The following is an 18,756-nucleotide window of genomic DNA, read 5'->3' as shown; positions in this document are numbered from 1 at the left end:
ACCATTTACGAGATGCTATTTCATGTGCTTCATCCAGTATAGAGGATGGACTACTCTCTACTTATTTGGTCTTTACGACTCCTATTTTGACTTCGGGTCTTTTTGGTTAGTTCTTTACTTCTACGAAATAATAGTAGGCATATGTTAAAACAGGTCGGAACTTGTATCACAATGTTTAGTTTTAGTTGCATAAGGCTAATCAATCAAGAGCATATTGTCACGCCCCAACTCAGCAGGGATCGACAAGAATCGTATGAGCACCTACCATACAAATTATCTATGACATATAAAAGCTATAAGACAATAGATGAGCGAATAGCTAACGTAAGCTGCAAATATACAATAGAGAGTCAAACTGCGCAAAGATATACAACATGACAATTGTATGATGTATAGGAAGCTCTAAAGTGTTTGAAAATTGTACAACTGCGAACTGGGTCGAGATAGGACCTTGACGTACCCAATCAGCAACCTGTAAACATAGCCAAAAAGGCACTACAAATATACTGGATTTAGATAGAGATGAAGCTCATGAAAAGGTCAGCTAGAAAAGGCAATAGAAGCCTGATCCTCCATTTATAGAAATGCACATCACCCCTGAAAGTAGAGACACCAGTACATATACATGTACTAGTGTATAAAGCAGGTAGAATAATAAGTAGACAAGTACAGATGCTCATATGAAATATCAAAGTGAATAATTTATGAAAATATAAGTGAAAGATACACTATGAAAATGTAACTTATGCACTAGCTTATTAGCTAATCAAACATGACGTAAGGGTTGTTTATCATAATATAACACCCAAAAATTTGCATAGGTGATGTCCTATGACTATTTCTAATACAAATAGTCATATGATGCCTATCAATGCTAAGTGTAAGGCAAGTGTTGCCTGAATACTCATGACTATGTTTCTACACAAGTAACTGTTCTTACAATCTGATACAAGGTGTACCCTCCGTGGAGTCTGTTGGTTTTAATACAGTTAAAAACTGAAAATCGAGATGAGTTAGAAGAGGAGAGACGTAAAAAAGTTTATTTTTCTTTTCTGGTAAAAACTGCATATTATTGATCAACTCCTCCTTAAATAGTGCTATTACAACCAAAAATAGATTAAACTTACCATAAAAGAAAACATATTTGCTACAAAAAATAATAACTAATCAATTTCCTACCAAAAATAAAAATTCTAATTTGACTAGGAGTTGTATGTAAAAAAAAGTTGGAGAAAATAAAAAATAAATCACGTGCATTATCCGTTAAAGCAACTTTTAACACTCCTCCTTGCTTTAGGAACTGCAAAATTTTGGTCTTCTGTCTTGGGATCTCCGCACTTGATAACCGAAAGTGACCTTGCGAATAAATCTACAGATTCATCTTTTGGCTTATAGTGAACTAAATTCACTTCTTGTCTTGAATGCAACCCTTGATTATTAAATCCTTTTGACATGTCTTCCTTCTTCGTTTGTATCTTAAATTTAAACTTACCTGTTTTATTTTTTTGAAACATAGATAACACCTCCTTAGCTTCAATTTCTTTAGGGACATTGAAAGCTCCTTTAAATCTAAAAGGTTCATTATTGCTTGTGCCTTTTCAATTAGAGGATTATCTTCTAATTTTTCCAGCCTATGATCTTTTCCATGTTCTACAGAAACATCTTCCATTGGATCAAATAAGAAATGTTTACCTCTCATCTTAATGTTTAAAACTTCTTTTCCAGTACCATCATTGATGAAGCAATGTTTATCCTTAAAGGATACTTTGTATCTTTTTTCTACCAACTGACAAATACTTAACAAGTTTTGATCAATATCAGGTACATAAAGAACATCTGAAATTGCTTTATTACCTGAACTTGTTTTGATGACAACAATTCCTTTTCCTTCAACAAGAATCTGGTTATCATTTTCGATCCTAACTTTGAATATTTTAGTAGGTTTTAATTCTTTAAACAAACTCTTGTTATAAGTCATGTGGTTGGTGCAACCGCTATTATCAACCAAAAATTTGTTGAAACCTTACTTGAGATACATGTTGCAACAAAAAGATGGTCTTTTTCTTCTTTATAGACCACACGTGCATATGCTTCATAATTTTCAAGTTTACTTTTGCAAATCACTGCATCATAGGAAAGTTGATTGCATTTGATGCACTTCGTGTCTAGCCTTTTCCAACATCTATATGATGGATGACCCATTTTTCCACAGTGCTCACAAGGTGGGTAATTTTTAATATTTTTACCCCTTTTTTGAGTTTTGTGGTTGGCTACTAAGGCTCCTTCAACTATACCATCTTGCCTCATAAGTTTTCCTTATTCCAGTGTCTAAAAAGAATTTAACAACTTCGCCAAAGTAATCTTGGACAGATCTTGTGTATTTTCCAAGGTAGTTATACATGTTTCATATCTTTTGGGCACTAAAACAAGAAATTTTTCAACAATTCGTGAATCTTTAAATTCAGTGTCTAGTAATCTTACCTTGTTAACAATGCCAAGTAATCTGTTCGAGTACTCTTTGACCGTCTCGGAGTCTTTTATTCTTTGCAACTCGAACTCTCTTATTAAATTCAGTACTTGCATTCCTCGGATTCTTTCATCTTCAGTATATTTTTTCTTTAGATAATCCCAAATTTCTTTTGGTGATGTGAGAGACATAATTCTTGTAAAAATAGTTATTGAAACAAAAACAAATAGAGTTGCCTTTGCCTTAGATTTTGTGGTTTTCTTTTTCTTGTGACTCTTGATTTAGGTTGTGGTGGGATTATTTGGCAGCGGATTAATTTCATAATCATATTCCACAGCTTCCCATAGATCAAGAGCCTCCAAGTAAGTTTCCATCCTCACAACCCATAATTGATAATTTTCACTATAAAAAATGGGTGGAGCCATTTGTGAAAAACTATTTTCAGAATCCATCTCTTCTCTCATAGGTCCCTCAAGAAAAATAGCTCTAGATATCAATTGTTGGTTTTAATATAGTTAAAAACTGAAAATTGAGATGAGTTAGAAGAGGAGAGATGCAAAGAAGTTAATTTTTCTTTTCTGGTAAAAACTACATATTATTGATCATCAACTTCTCCTTAAATAGTGCTATTACAACAAACAATAGATTAAACTTAACATAAAAGAAAACCTATTTGATACCAAAAATAATAACTAATCAGTTTCCTACCAAAAATAAAAATCCTAATTTGACTAGGAGTTATATGTAAAAAGTTGGAGAAAATAAAAAATAAATCATGTGTATTATTTCTTAAAGAAACTTTTAATAGAGTCACTATAATGGCCTTACTCGTACGCCATATATGTCATATCTTAGTTGAGTCAATGTCACGACCCAACTAAGGCCTGGCCGTGACGGATATCCCAAACCATGAAGGCCCGGGCGTCCTACTCTATCTGGTAATAATGCACAACATTCACATAATAAAAGGAGATGCGGAAATATAATCTGATATGAAAACATGGTCATACTCTGGATTTAGTTTAACAATAAGGAATGAAATCCGAACTCAACTAAACAGCATCTGAAACAATCTGCGAAATCTCTACTACATAAAAATCTGACAACTATCTGAAAGCTGGGACAAGGCCCCCAGTAGACCAAAACAACGGAATAACATAATCTGAAATAATAGGCCTTCTGGAACAAAGAAGGCTCACCACTGCACAAATCACTTCTCTCTGGAATACTCTACTGATTAGCCGGACCTTTAGACTGAGCCTCCGAACCTGGGAGGTAGGGGGTCAATACAGATGTACTGGTATGCAGAGAAAATCCAAAATAATAATTTATATTCAACATATATGAGAGCAATTTAAAAACAGTTCATTAACATATCATATAGTAAGAAATCTCATGGGCATTTCTGAAAGACTCTGAAAGAAAATCATCTGAACTCTAAGACATTCTTTGTTTTACTTCTGCTCTAAGTGGTATACCGTACAACTCTAAAATTCCATGGGCTATATGGAATCTGCCATTGACTTGGCGGGGAAACCTCCAACCCAAGTGTGCCACAAGGTTTGGAGTCTCTGACTCTGCTACGCTACACGGCCGTCGCCAGCGTAAAAATAATATACCCGGATCGTCAAATCACGTTTCTAGGCCAAGACTCACTTAAACTCTAGCCCTCTTCAGGCAACCACCTAACTCTCTTTATGCCCATTTTTAACTCTTTAAGACATGCATTCTCTGAAAACATACTCTGAAAACTCTAACTCTGTTATGGCATACATTTATATGGTATCGTCATACCATTGACTTGCAAGTCACATCTCTGAGCAATTATTAGCATATAGTAATCTCTGTTTCAAAACGTAAATCTGGGACCACCATATCAATAAGTCATTTCAAGAAACTCTTTCTTAAAGCTCATGTAAACATATGCAAGAAACTCTCTTTTTCACCATTTCAAATACACAAGGTGGTCCTTTCAAATATATCAATCATATGCAATTCTTTATTCTTAAGACAAAGATGAAATCATAACAAGAAACTCCCTCTCATCATCATCAAAATTATGTTAAATACTTAAACATTGAAAAGAACCCCTTCAAAACATTAAACAAGCATCTTAAATCATTCCTAACAAGTTCATCAACTCTAAATCATCAAAGAGAGAGATTTCAATAATAATGCTCTCTATCAAATCTTCAACATCATACATATTCATATAGGTTTAAATCAATTTAAGGAGGAAAGGCCTAAAGACCAAAACAATAATATCATCAACACACCCAAGATGCGAAATTTAAATCATAAGTTCCAAAACCCCTTTAAAATTCATGCTTGATAATCTTTAAATCATGTTCTAGTGTTGATAATTCCATATAGTTTTTAGGATAAACCCCACGTACCTTTATTTAGGAAATTAAAGGATGATTCTTGATGCCCACGGCTTGGAGATTCCAAATCTTCAATCAATTTCTAAAACCCACGGTTGAATCTTGAGTTGTTTGGATTTTATTATTTGAAACCCTAAGGAGTATTCTTGATGGTTTCTGATGAAAATATTAAGAATGAGGTCCTTTGGGATTAAAATCTCATGTTTAAGCTAATAAGGGTGGTGAAAAATACCTAATATACCCTTAATGAGAGGGAATAAAAATATAACTGGGAGTCCAATTTTATGGACCACCGCGATGCGCCACGATCGCGGTGGCTCATTAGAAATTAATAAATGGGATTTTTAAGGTCACCGCGACGCGAAGCCATCACATTGTCCCACTGGTTGGGACCTGGAACTTCAGCACGACGCGCCACAATCGCGCTATGCTACTGAAATTTGACAATTGCTAAATAGGCCCACTTCGCAATGGGCCAGGCACCAAAATGATGGTGTTTTACGATTAGGACTTAAATTAGCCATAACTTCTTGCGCTGGTATAGAATTTGGGCGAATCTTATATTGATGAAAAGCTCATTCAATTTCCCACGTGATAAAAAATTATATATGGTTTAAACTTTACTCACTTTGGAAGCCAAAAATGAGACTAAGTCTCTTTGACACTATTCTAGTCATTTAACTCTAAGAGTATATTACCACGAGCTAACACATGGATGATTTTACGGGGTTTTACATTATCCCCCCTTTGGGATCATTCGTCCCCAAATGATGACACGGAACACAGACAAGCACGATTTTAAGGTACACTAAGGCCATAAAAGAATAAGACAAGGATTGTACCTTCTATTTCCTCATTCACCGGATTAAATAAGCCTGGGTATCTATCTCTCATGTCATTTTTTGACTCCCAAGTTACTTCTTCAAATTTCTGATTTTTCCACAACACTTTGACTGAGGTTATTTCTTTGCTTCTCAGTTTCCTAACTTGGCGATCCAAGACTGCCACGGGCTCTTCTTCACAGGATAAGGAGTCTGTCACTTTGACCTCCTCTACAGACCACACTAATGAATGATCTCCAATACATTTCTTCAATATGGATATGTGAAATACCGAAAGAATAAAACCCAAAATTGTAGGCAACTCTAACTTGTATGCAACTCTATCTATCCTTCTTAAAATTTGGTATAGCCCTATATAGCGAGGACTCAGCTTACCTTTCTTCCCGAATCGCATAACTTTCTTTATATGGGAGACTTTGAGAAACACCCAATCACTAACCTCAAACTCTAAGTCTCTTCTCCTAACGTCGGCGTAGGACTTCTGTCGACTCTAGGCTGTCTTAAGTCGTGCTCTAATAATTTTCACATCCTCTATTGCCTGATGAACAAGATCAGGCCCAAAAAATTGAGTCTCACCCACTTCATACCACCCTATTGGCGACCTATATCTTCTTCCATACAATGCCTTAAAAGGAGCCATCTTAGTACTAGCATGGTAACTGTTATTATAGGTGAAATCTATCAATGGAAAGTGATCTACCCAGCTACCTTTAAAGTCAATTACACAAGCCCTCTACATATCCTCAAGGGTCTGAATAGTGCGCTCAGCTTGCCCATCATTCTGAGGGTGGAAAGCAGTACTCAGGTTCACTTGGGTACCTAAACCCCTCTGAAAAGACCTCCAAATCTGTGAAGTGAATTGCGTACCTCTGTCAGATATGATCGATACAGGTGCCCCATGCAAACGGATTATCTTCTCAATGTAAATCTTTGCATAATCATCACCCGAATAGTTGGTCCTCACCAACAGAAAATGTGCTGACTTGGTTAGCCTGTCAACAATCACCCAAATAGAATCATACTGGTTTTGGGATCTCGAAAGTCCCTTAATGAAATCCATATTGATTATTTCCCATTTCCATAAGGGCAAGGCAATCTCTTGGGAAGTACCACCAGGCCTCATATGTTCTACCTTAACTTGTTGACAGTTCAAACACTTGGCGACATAGTTAGCCACATCATGCTTCATATTATTCCACTAATAAATGGTTTTCAGATCATGATTCATCTTGGTAGAGCCTGGGTGAACAACATACATCGAAGTGTGAGTTTCGTCAAGGATTCTTTTTTGCAGACCATCTATATCTGGCACACACAATCTACCCTGATATCTCAAAATACCATACCATTAATTTCAAAGGACATCACCTTCTGTTGACCCATATCTTTCTTGATCTGTATCAAGATGGGATCTTCAATCTACTGCTCTTTAACTTCCACACGAAGGGATGATTTAGCTATCTCGTGAACAACTACCCTCCATCTTTGGAATCTAGGAGTCATACTCTAAGATTTGTTAGTCAGTGAATATCCTTCACCATCTCTCTTTTCCCTTCTTCAACATGAGAAAAACTGCCCATAGACAACCTACTAAGGGTGTCGGCTACCACATTTGCCTTGCTCGGATGATAGTGTAGGCTCATGTCATAATCCTTTAGCAATTTCATCCAGCGTCGTTGCTTGAGGTTTAATTCTTTCTGTGAGAAAACATACTATAAACTCTTATGGTCAGTGAAAACATCAACATGCACCCCATAAAAATAATGTCGATAGATTTTAAGCGCAAACACCACAGCCGCTAACTCCAAGTCATGGGTGGGGTAATTTCGCTCATGCACCTTCAACTGCCTGGATACATAAGCCACCACCTTACCGTGCTACATAAGTACACACCTAAGTCCCACACGGGACACATCATAGTACACAACAAACCCTTCCATACCTTCCATAAGAGTCAAAATAGGAGCAGTTGTTAACCTATCTTTTAACTTCTCAAAACTATTCTCACAAGAGTCAGACCACACGAACTTTACCTTTTTTTGAGTGAACTTAGTAAGTGGTGTATCTATGGAAGAAAAACTCTCTAGAAATCTTCTGTAATACCCTGCCAAACCCAAGAAGCTCCGAATATCGATTGGAGTCATGGGTCTGGGCCATTTTCTCACTACCTTAATCTTCTGGGGATCAACCTTAATCCCGTCACTAGACACGATATGCCCTAAGAAAGCAATAACATTAAGCCAAAATTCACACTTGGAAAATTTTGCATACAACTCATGATCTTTGAGAGTCTGAAGGATGATTCGGAAGTGATTGACATGGTCCTCCTCACTTTTGGAATAAATCAGAATATCATCAATGAAAACTATAACAAACAGATCTAGAAACTGTTGGAACACCCTATTCATAAGATCCATGAAGGCTGTAGGGGCGTTAGTCAATCCGAAGGACATGACTAAGAATTCATAATGATCGTATCTGGTTTGAAAAACTGTTTTGGGAATATCTGACTCCCTAACCTTCAACTGATGATATCCCGAGTGAAGGTCTATATTTGAAAAATATTTAGCACTCTAAAGCTGGTAAAAAAGATCATCAATCCTAGGAAGAGGATATTTATTTTTAATTGTGACCTTATTCAATTGACGGTAATTATGCACATACGAAAGAAACTATCTTTTTTTTGCACGAAGAATACAAGTGCATCCCAGGGAGAAACAGTAGGATGGATAAAACCTTTTTCTAGAAGATCTGCTAGCTGCTCTTTTAACTCTTTCAACTCTGCTGAATCCATTCTATATGGCGGAGTAGAGATGGGATGGGTATCTGGCAATAAATCAATGCCAAAATCTATCTCCCTATCAGGTGGTATGTAATGCCCCGAGATCCCATCTCAAGACGTCACACGATGCTTATTACCCCAAAGGATCATAAGCTAACCCTTTACTAATATCTATACCTGTAAACTGCATAATATCTGAAATAAATACGAAAACTTACCATAAGGTTCGAAACATCTATGAATACTTATAATACTGAAAACTGAATACTAAAACATCTATCAGAAAACCCTCTAAACTATCTAAACTGCGGAGTTGATGGGACAATTCCCCAATTAACTCTATCAACTAAAAATAAAAAAAGACTGAAGCAATAATAGTATACTGAACTTCGTCCTCAAAAGAAAAAGACTCACTGCTACTACTGCTGACTGGGACTGAACTGCTGAGAATACTCTAAATCCTGTTCCTCTGAACCTATAGTGTCAAATAAAACACCATAGCGCAAATGCGTTAGTACAGGAATGTACTGAGTATGTAGACGATGTAGGCTAATGCAAGGGCTCATGCATGTACAATATCTAAAATAAATAATCATGAAGATGCTGTATGAGAATACATACATGAATGCACAGACCATGAACACAATCACCGCAACTCTAGATACTGAAACTCGGATACCACTTTACTATAGACTGAACTCACTACTGACACTGAGTTACTGAATCACTGACTCATCTGATACTAATAACTGAGAGTCTGAATGTACTTACATCAAGGACTGAATTCTGAGCTTACTACTTTTGACTGACAGAATTAGAGATCAACTTTTCTAACAAATTATTCTGAAAACGATTATCAATGATAAGAAGTATGATCATGTTCGAATCTGACAACAAGAATACTCAAAAGAATTTGAGATGAAGATCAAGCCTATCTGACGGGAGATCTCTAGATATGATAATAAGAATCTGTATAAGAGACCAAGCCTATCTAACAGAATGGTCCATAAATCAATGGAACTATCTGAATTTCTCACTTAGATAGATGACTGTACCATACAGTCTTGATTTTTGAAGATTAATACTGAAACTACAATTGTGGGAAGTAGTACTTAACTGACATGCCCCAACCTACCACAGGTGGGGTCCAACCTGTAACCCCAGATAAAAGGGTGTCAATATCGTGCCACAGGTAAAGACCTCTCTGGTCAAGCCCCTCTGATCGGATGACCCTTCCGAGAAGTCAGCCTGAGATAATATAATAGTTAAACCTCTCTGACGGTGACAACCTCTACTGATGGGGACTCCTGCATCTTGCACTGGCTACGCAGTTCTGGAGTTCAGGGATTGCTCCTAATGACTCAGTCTCTCTGACGGGGAGCCTTTATACCTTTTCTCGCTCGGTGTTAGTTTCTACTCCCAACTAAAAGACTCTGAACTAAAATTTTAACTGAAGACAACTAAACTAAATCTGATACTGATCATGTTTCTCAAAAGATCTGACTGAGTTACGCTGAGATTACTTAGTTCCGTATCTGATAGAAAAGGTACCAAATCATGGTATCTGACTGACGACACAGTGCTTAAATAGATAACTTAAATTATTTCTGAGATTAGAATTGAATCACTTAAATACTATTAGATCTGAGCTGATTACAGGACCGAGGCTAGATTACTAGCGATACAGAGATTACAGAGATTACAGAGATAACTGAGATTACTGAGCTTTCTTAAGTTTTGCACTTGTCTGAGGATACAAAGTTCTATAGTTCACTGAGTTCTGAGAATCATGGCTCGACTGGAATTATCAAGAAAACTGACACGGGCTCTAGACAACAACTTTATTATCAGGTATAAATACCCCCAGGACTCGATAACATAAAAGTAAAACATAATAATTCTTGACTAGTCATCACCACAATCATTCATTTATCATCACAAACATTCGTTTATCATCACAATCATTCATGCATCATCACAATCATTAAGACATCATCTCGAGCATTTAAGAATCAAAAACATATATTCATCATCACAATCACCAAATGGTCATTTCAAACATTTATGGATCATCAACATCGGTTCACCATCATATACTAGCCTAAGAAAGACATGCTATTAGATTACACGTCATTCATCAAGGTCTTACATCAAGTACTTCATACCTATATCAGTCTTGACATGTATTTGGATATCACATAGCTTGAGGAAACTTCATACTATCATGGAATAATTCATTCACTTGGGCATTTTATCAAACACTAGGCATGCATAAACTAACTCACAATTTGGGGTTTCATCTTCAACATGCTACAATGGCCCTTATGCTTCACCTAAGCTCTTTATCAAACCTAAGGGAAACATGCTTCACTTATTCAACCATTTCTACACCCATTTGACATGAACACATCACATAGAAAGCAACATAAGGAAGATTCATCACAAATATTGCATGGATTCCACCTACTAGGGTTAAGGCTCATGAATCTTGTAAACAAACATTAATCAAAACTCAACAACACATTGAACATTAATTTCAACTCATACAAATCATTAACAACTCATAAACATAAAAAGCTTTGTGTTTTGAAAAGGGTTCTTGAGCTTTTTGGATGAAAGGGACCCAAGAATCAATATCTACATACCTTAATCTTTGAAATTGGATGAATTCTAATACTTGAGACTCTATCTGCACTTTTAATAAATAATTCTCGAAGCCCACACTATGAAGAACTTGATTCTTGAAGAAATCTTGAAGAATTATGGATGAATTTTTGGAAGATTAACATTCTTGAATTGAAACCCTAGATATTTTATCTTAAGAGAATTGGAAGAGTAGATGAAGGAATTAGGGTTTGGATGGGGTTCCTCGTATTTATAGAGACCTCCAAAAGGTGGGAAAAGACCAAAATACCCTTACAAAAATGTCCTTAAATTATTGGAAAAAAATAGCTGACGACATTCGTGATAAGCCGTCAAGTTGGTGATAGGTCGTCACGAATTATCGTCACAAAAGGGTGAAATTTTGAGTTTCTGGTTAAGGTTGATGACATTGGTGATAGGCCATCACGAGCATGACTGCTTGTTACAAAATGTCGTCACCAGAGGTAGAAATCTGCCTAGGGATGATGACATTGGTGATAGGTCATCATGCTCGTGATAGCTTATCACGAATGTCGTCACTCAGTTTCTTAGCCTGACATGCTGGAGTAAAATAGGCATAACTCTTTTCTTTGATATCGGGTTTTAACAAAATTGGTATCGTTGTAAAGATAATTCAAAGAGATTTCATTTGATATATAGTAGGTCCTCTAATTCGATATATACAAAGAGTTATGGTTGATTGAAGTTGACTATAGTTTTGACGCTCACTAAAACTTGAACGATACGAAAACTTTCAACTCGTCCTTGAGTATGATATTAATTGATGCTCAAATAGATTCCCATATGATTCAAAGTATTTCATACTTGGGAAGATATTTCTAAAACATTTATACTCGGATTTTTCACTTTACCAAATACGCTCTAAGGCTCAGACTGGAAGAGAATTTTGTAGGGCATTACATGGTATTCCCAGGAGATCATCTGGAAAGACTTCTGGGAACTCATTTACTACCAGGAAAGATGGAAAGAAAGGACTTTCAGTATTAAAATCTTTAACCCAAATAAGATGGTACAAAGAACCTTTAGAAATAAGTTTATGGGCTCTAAGATAAGATATAAAGTTTCCTCTAGGCACTAAAGAATGCCCCTCCCATTCTATCATCGGTTCATTTGGAAAGAAAAGGTGACTCTTCGGGTTCTACAATTTAATATTACATAGCACGAATGAAGCCAGTCCATCCCTAGGATAGCATCAAAATCAAGCATGTCTAGGCCTATGAGGTCTGCCACTGTATCCCGGCTATAAACAGTCACCACGTAATTTCTATACACCTTCCTAGCCACCACAGAATCCCTTGCCGGAGTGGAAACAGAAAAAGGCTCAGCAATCACATCGGGTTCAAACCCAAAACCAACAGCCATATAAGGGGTCACATATGACACGGTAGACCCGGGATCAAGTAACACATAAACATTATGGGAAAATATTTGCAACGTACCAGTAACTACATCTGGTGAGGCCTCTGCCTCTTGGCGGTTAGTTAAGGCGTACAACCGGTTGCGACCATTTTTGTGGCTGAAGTGGTACCCTTCTGAGGTTATGGTGGTGCAGAAGAATTAGCCTATGACTTGGCTCCACCAACATTACCCTTTGCTGCCAGATATTCACTCTGGATATGGCCGGCTAGCCGCACGAATAACACACCATAGCACTAAATTGACATCTTCCTGGATGATTCCTCCCATTTTTCTCACATTGCAGGTATGTTCGAGAGGTCTAAGCTACACTTCCTTGATGCTGTGAGCCCTGCATACTTAGCCCCTGCCTATACTGAAAATCATTAGTGTGCTGTACGGCTGGGGTCCTGGTCACTGGGGCACTAGCTGCAGACTATGCATTACCCCAATTCTTTTTCTTCTGCCATTTGTTACCCCAATTCCTACTCTGCTGCTGACTATAGCTTTGGTCTGCTGTTTTGGCTCTCTTTGCCTATCTGTCCTTCTCTCTAGATTCAACTATCTTCTTTTTCTTTTGCTCAACTTGCTACATGTGGACTTATAGTCTGGAAAAATCCATGTCCCGGTTCAACATTTCTCCCTGACATTCAAGCGCTAAGTCATCTGAAAGGCCGGATGCAAATTTCCTCATTCGGGCTCTCATGTTATTAGTCATCTTTGGAGCATAACGGGCTAGTTGGTTCAACTTCAGAGTGTACTCTTGGACACTCATCTTCCCCTGCTTTAGATTCATAAACTCTCCGACTTTGGCCTCCCTCAACTCGAGAGGAAAGAACCAATCGAGGAAAGCTTCCACGAACTCGGCCCAAACTGTGGGCTCGGCATGCTCACTCTTTGAATTTTCCCACTCGTTATACCATTGGTCTCTACATCCTTAAGCTGGTAAGCTGCTAACTCAACCCCCTCTACCTCATCTACATGCATCACCTTAAATATCTTCTCCATCTCGTCCACAAACTCCTGTAGATCCTCTTCTACCTTGGTACCAGTAAACTTGGGTGGGTTTATCCTTATGAACTAGCCCACTCTTGTAGCCTCAAAAGTAACAGATGCAGACCCAATATCTTTCGACCATTGAGTCTGTGTGGCTACCAACTGTGCAAGTATGTAAATGGACTGTCTGAATTCTGCATTAGATACTTCTCTCTCACGAGGCTGAGTGTGGTTAGTCCCCATCCGGGGAGCTTAGAGTGCCCTAGGTAGGCTGGTCTGAGTAAGTGGGACTCCTGGAGTAGTATAAATCTCCAAAGTCTGAGCTTTGTTTTGGGTCCTCATCCCATAAGTGGGACTGACCGTATCTGTCTGAGCATTCTGATCATTAGTATGATGAGGAGACATAATTGTTTTTCTAAAATGCAAGAGATTACGGATTAGAGGACAGATTAGAATCCAACGTACGAAATAAATTACAAAGAGGGGAAATATTCCTAAACGCCTAGTAGCCTCCTGCTATAAGTGTGGCGCGCTACACACCCATAAATAAGATTCTACCTGATGCAATTTCGCAGACATCCTGGGACCATGAATCGTGCTCTGATACCAAGTTTGTCACAACCCGAACTAGAGCCTGGCCATGACGGACATCCCAAACCATGAAGGCCAGGGCGTCCTACTCTATCTGGAAATTATTCTTAATATTTACATAATAAAAGGAGATGTGGAAATATAATCTGATACGAAAACATGGTCATACTCTGGATTTAGTTTAACAATAAGGAATGAAATCCAAACTCAACTAAACAACATCTGGAACAGTCTGCGAGATCTCTACTACATAAAAATCTGACAACTATCTAAAAGCTGGGACAAGGCCCCCAGTAGACCAAAACAACAGACTAACATAATCTGAAATAACAGGCCTTCTAGAAAAAAGAAAGCTCACCACTGCACAAATCACTTTTCTCTGGGATACTCTACTGATTAGTCAAACCCTTAGACTGAGCCTTCGAACCTGGGAGGTAGGGGGTCAATACAGATGTACTGGTACGCAGAGCAAATCCAAAATAATAATTTATATTCAACATATATGAGAGCAATTTAAAAATAGTTTATAAGCATATCGTATAGTAAGAAATCTCAAGGGCATTTCTGGAAGACTCTGAAAGAAAATCATTTGAACTCTGAGACATTTTTTTTTTTACTTCTACGCTAGGTGGTATACCGTACAACTATGAAATTCCATGGGCCATATGGAATCCATCATTGACTCGGTGGGGAAGCCTCCAACCCAAGTGTGCCGCAAGGGTTGGAGTCTCTGACTCTGCTATGCCATACGACCGTCGCTAACGTAAAAATAATATACCCGAATCGGCAAATCACGGTTCTAGGATATGAGTTACTTGAACTCTAGCCCTCTTCAGGCAACCACCTAACTCTCTTTATATCTATTTTTAACTCTTTAAGACATGCATTCTCTGAAAACATACTCTGAAAACTCTAACTCTGTTATGGCATATATTGATATGGTATCGTCATACCATTGACTTGCAAGTCACATCTCTGAGCCATTATTAGCATATAATAATCTCTATTTCAAAACGTAAATCTGGGACCACCATATCAATAAGTCATTTCAAGAAACTCTTTCTTAAAGCTCATGTAAACATATGTAAGAAACACTATTTTTTGCCATTTCAAATACACAAGGTGGTCATGTCAAAGATATCAATCATATTCAATTCTTTCTTTTTAAGACAAAGATGAAATCATAACAATAAACTCCCTCTCATCATCATTAAAATCATGTTAAATACTTAAACATTGAAAAGATCCCCTTCAAAACATTAAACAAGCATCTTAAATCATTCCCAATAAGTTCATCAACTCTAAATCATCAAAGAGAGGGATTTTAATAATAATGCTCTCTATCAAATCTTCAACATCATACAAATTCATATAGGTTTAAATCAATTTAAGGGGGAAAGGCCTAAAGACCAAAACAATAATATCATCAACACACCCAAGATGCGAAATTTAAATCATAAGTTCCAAAACCCCTTTAAAATTCATGCTTGATAATCTTTAAATTATGTTCTAGTGTTGATAATCTCATGTAGTTTTTAGGATAAACCCCACATACCTTTATTTAGGAAATTAAAGGATGATTCTTGATGCTCACGGCTTGAGAATTCCAAATCTTCAATTAATTTCTAAAACCCACGGTTGAATTTTGAGTTGTTTGGGTTTTATTGTTTGAAACCCTAAGGAGTGTTCTTGATGGTTTCTAATGAAAATATTAATAATGAGGTCCTTTGGGTTAAAATCATGTGTTTAAGCTGATAAGGGTGGTGAAAAATACCTAATATACCCTTAATGAGATGAAATAAAAATATAACTGGGAGACCAATTTTATGGACCATTGCGATGCACCACGATCGCGGTGGCTTACTGGAAATTAACGAATGGGATTTTTAAGGTCACAGCGACGTAGAGCCATCGCGTTGTCTCACTGGTTGGGACCTGGAACTTCAACGCGACGCACCACAATCGTGCTATGCTATTGTAATTTGACAATTGCTAAATAGGCCCACTTCGTGATGCGCCAAGCACGAAAATGATGGTGTTTTATGATTAAGACTTAAATTAGCCATAACTTCTGGCCAGGGTATCAGATTTGGGAGAATCTTATAGTGACGGAAAGCTTATTCAATTTCTCACATGATAAAAAATCAAAATTATATATGGTTTAAACTTTACTCACTTTGGAAGCCAAAAATTAGACTAAGTCTCTTTAATACTATTCTAGTCATTTAACTCTAAGAGCATATTACCATGAGCTAACGTATGGACAATTTTGTGGGGTGTTACAGTCAATGGTATCGATGTATGATATTCCAGATAACTACCAAAATGCAAATGTTGCCACAAGGATGGGTATGCCACTATCATAAGGCTTATTATGAATTGTCTGGTCTCAATCTTATTCACATAATCAACATTGCGTGTGTACATCAAGTAAAACCTTTGGATACCCTCCCAGCTTAAGGGTAGTTTTAGATTACGATAACGATCATTTAGCCACTCAAGTAGAATCTATATATAGAATTTAACTTCTTTAAACGTGATATCTAGCTATTTAAGCACTAGTCCTTTATTTATCTTATGATTAAGTCACTATTGATCAAATATACAAGTGCAGCTTGCTATGGACATTTATTCTCATTCATAACAGACAAATATGCCATGTGACTTCTAAGAGTTTTGAGTAAAGATACGGTCGTGGAAAACAATATGAATACTCGACTAGAAGAGTAATATGAAAATACATAAGCTTTAGCAAGTAGGCATGCAAAGGACATGTAGTTGTTGAAGATTATATGTTCATGTATCATATAAGTCGTGTGAACTTTTTAAGGAGAAACGTGTGATGTAGGGTCGTGTCCTAATAGCGAAAGAGGTTTTAGCTTCACATACCTTACTTCCTGATGAATTATTCACGATAAATCATTACCGCTTTTCATATGATAAATTTTATCTATTTTAAAAAGTAATATAGAATCAATATAAGAAGCTAACCAAAAGCACGATTTAACTAGAAACACAAACTTGGTGAATATGATAAATAAGCAGCGTATCACTACATGCCCTGTTGTTTTTCTTGTGTTTAGTAAAATCTATATTTTTTAACAATAACTTCAAAAACATGTGCAAACTATCATATGAACAATCAAATGAAGCTGTAAATCTACATTTACAACTTTGAACTTTTAACAGTAAGTTTAACCCAACTTATGAACATCAACAAAATAAAGTTCAAACTATTTTCTGGAAAATAGCAAAACCAAATGTTAAAAACTTCAACACAAGTTCAACCATACTATCAAAATGAAGTTTCAAAAAATTCAAACAAAAGTTCAAACAATTGAAGAACTATCAATAAGAAGTTCAAACTATTTACTTAAAAACAGTAAAACCAACTTTAAGAAAAAAAATAAAACAGAAAGATTCAAGTCCACCGAATTCATGGTGTGTACTTAAGGAAATTATTTCCCTCAAGTACCCGAGGTTATGAAATATATCCTCCCAGGATAAAATGAATCACTTCGACAGAATAGCTATACGTCAAATTCTATTAAACTATGAACGCACTTAACAGTAGCAAATCACACTTGAGTTTTTTGAGTAGTATTTTTTCTTCAAAATTTCATGTCTATACCCGAGGAAAAATTCAAGTATTTATAGCCATCAATGTGTTGTTTCATGAAGAGAAGAGATGATTTAGAATAGTGCACCCTTTCATAAAGGTATATGACACGACCCAAACCAGGGCCTAGTCATGTCGGGTGCCTCAAGCCCAATCGGGATAGAAGACCACCCCTAATACCCAACCATAACCACCCTATACCCAATGTCGGATGAATGTTGAATATATATAACATAACAAATGGAACAATCATAAATCAAATACAGTCAAATGGTGTAAGCCCTAATACTAATACCAATGTCAAGGCTAACACCAATACCAATATCGCCCATACCAACCTAAAATAGTCCCATAAAACCTCTATCCAAAATTAAAACAATACCCACTCGGGGCATACCCCCGACCATAGCCAAAACCAATGTCCATGAAATAACAAAATTATGTAGAGAATTCCATAACATAAAATAGAACCTTTCGGAGTATGAAAGCTCAACACTTCAATACGACATAAGCTGTCCCCGAATTCAATCAATGAGTAGGAGGAGTAGTATGCCCGATTCCTGCATCACGTGGGGATACATCGCCCGAAGATGGGTTAGCGGGTGAACGCTAGCATGCACTCAGGATAAGGATAAAACAATGCTAACATTTGAAACCAAGTAAATAACTATATGCAAGCACAACCTTACATTTACATATATAAACCATGCCAGGAAAAAAAATCGGGTTTAGCATATCTTTAAAACCATTAACCTGGGTATGTGTAGCTTAACCATCCTAGAACCACTCACGGGCTATATGGGTCTAGTAATTTCCCCCTGAACGGGCCTTAGTGCATGTAGCCGCACGAACCAAAGATATCATAGGGGCAGGAGATTCCAGTATACCCTTCACCCTCCATGATACATATATACAAGTATAACTTAGGGATTCTCATGTACCCCACAAGTATATGGTTGCCATGACCAATCCTCATGTCGGCAAAATATGAGTTTCCAGTTTCCGTCCATTGGACT

This window comes from Capsicum annuum, chromosome 9, assembly GCF_002878395.1.
Source record: "Capsicum annuum cultivar UCD-10X-F1 chromosome 9, UCD10Xv1.1, whole genome shotgun sequence".
NCBI classification, from domain to species: domain Eukaryota; kingdom Viridiplantae; phylum Streptophyta; class Magnoliopsida; order Solanales; family Solanaceae; genus Capsicum; species Capsicum annuum.
Note: the sequence above shows the minus strand (reverse complement) of the source record.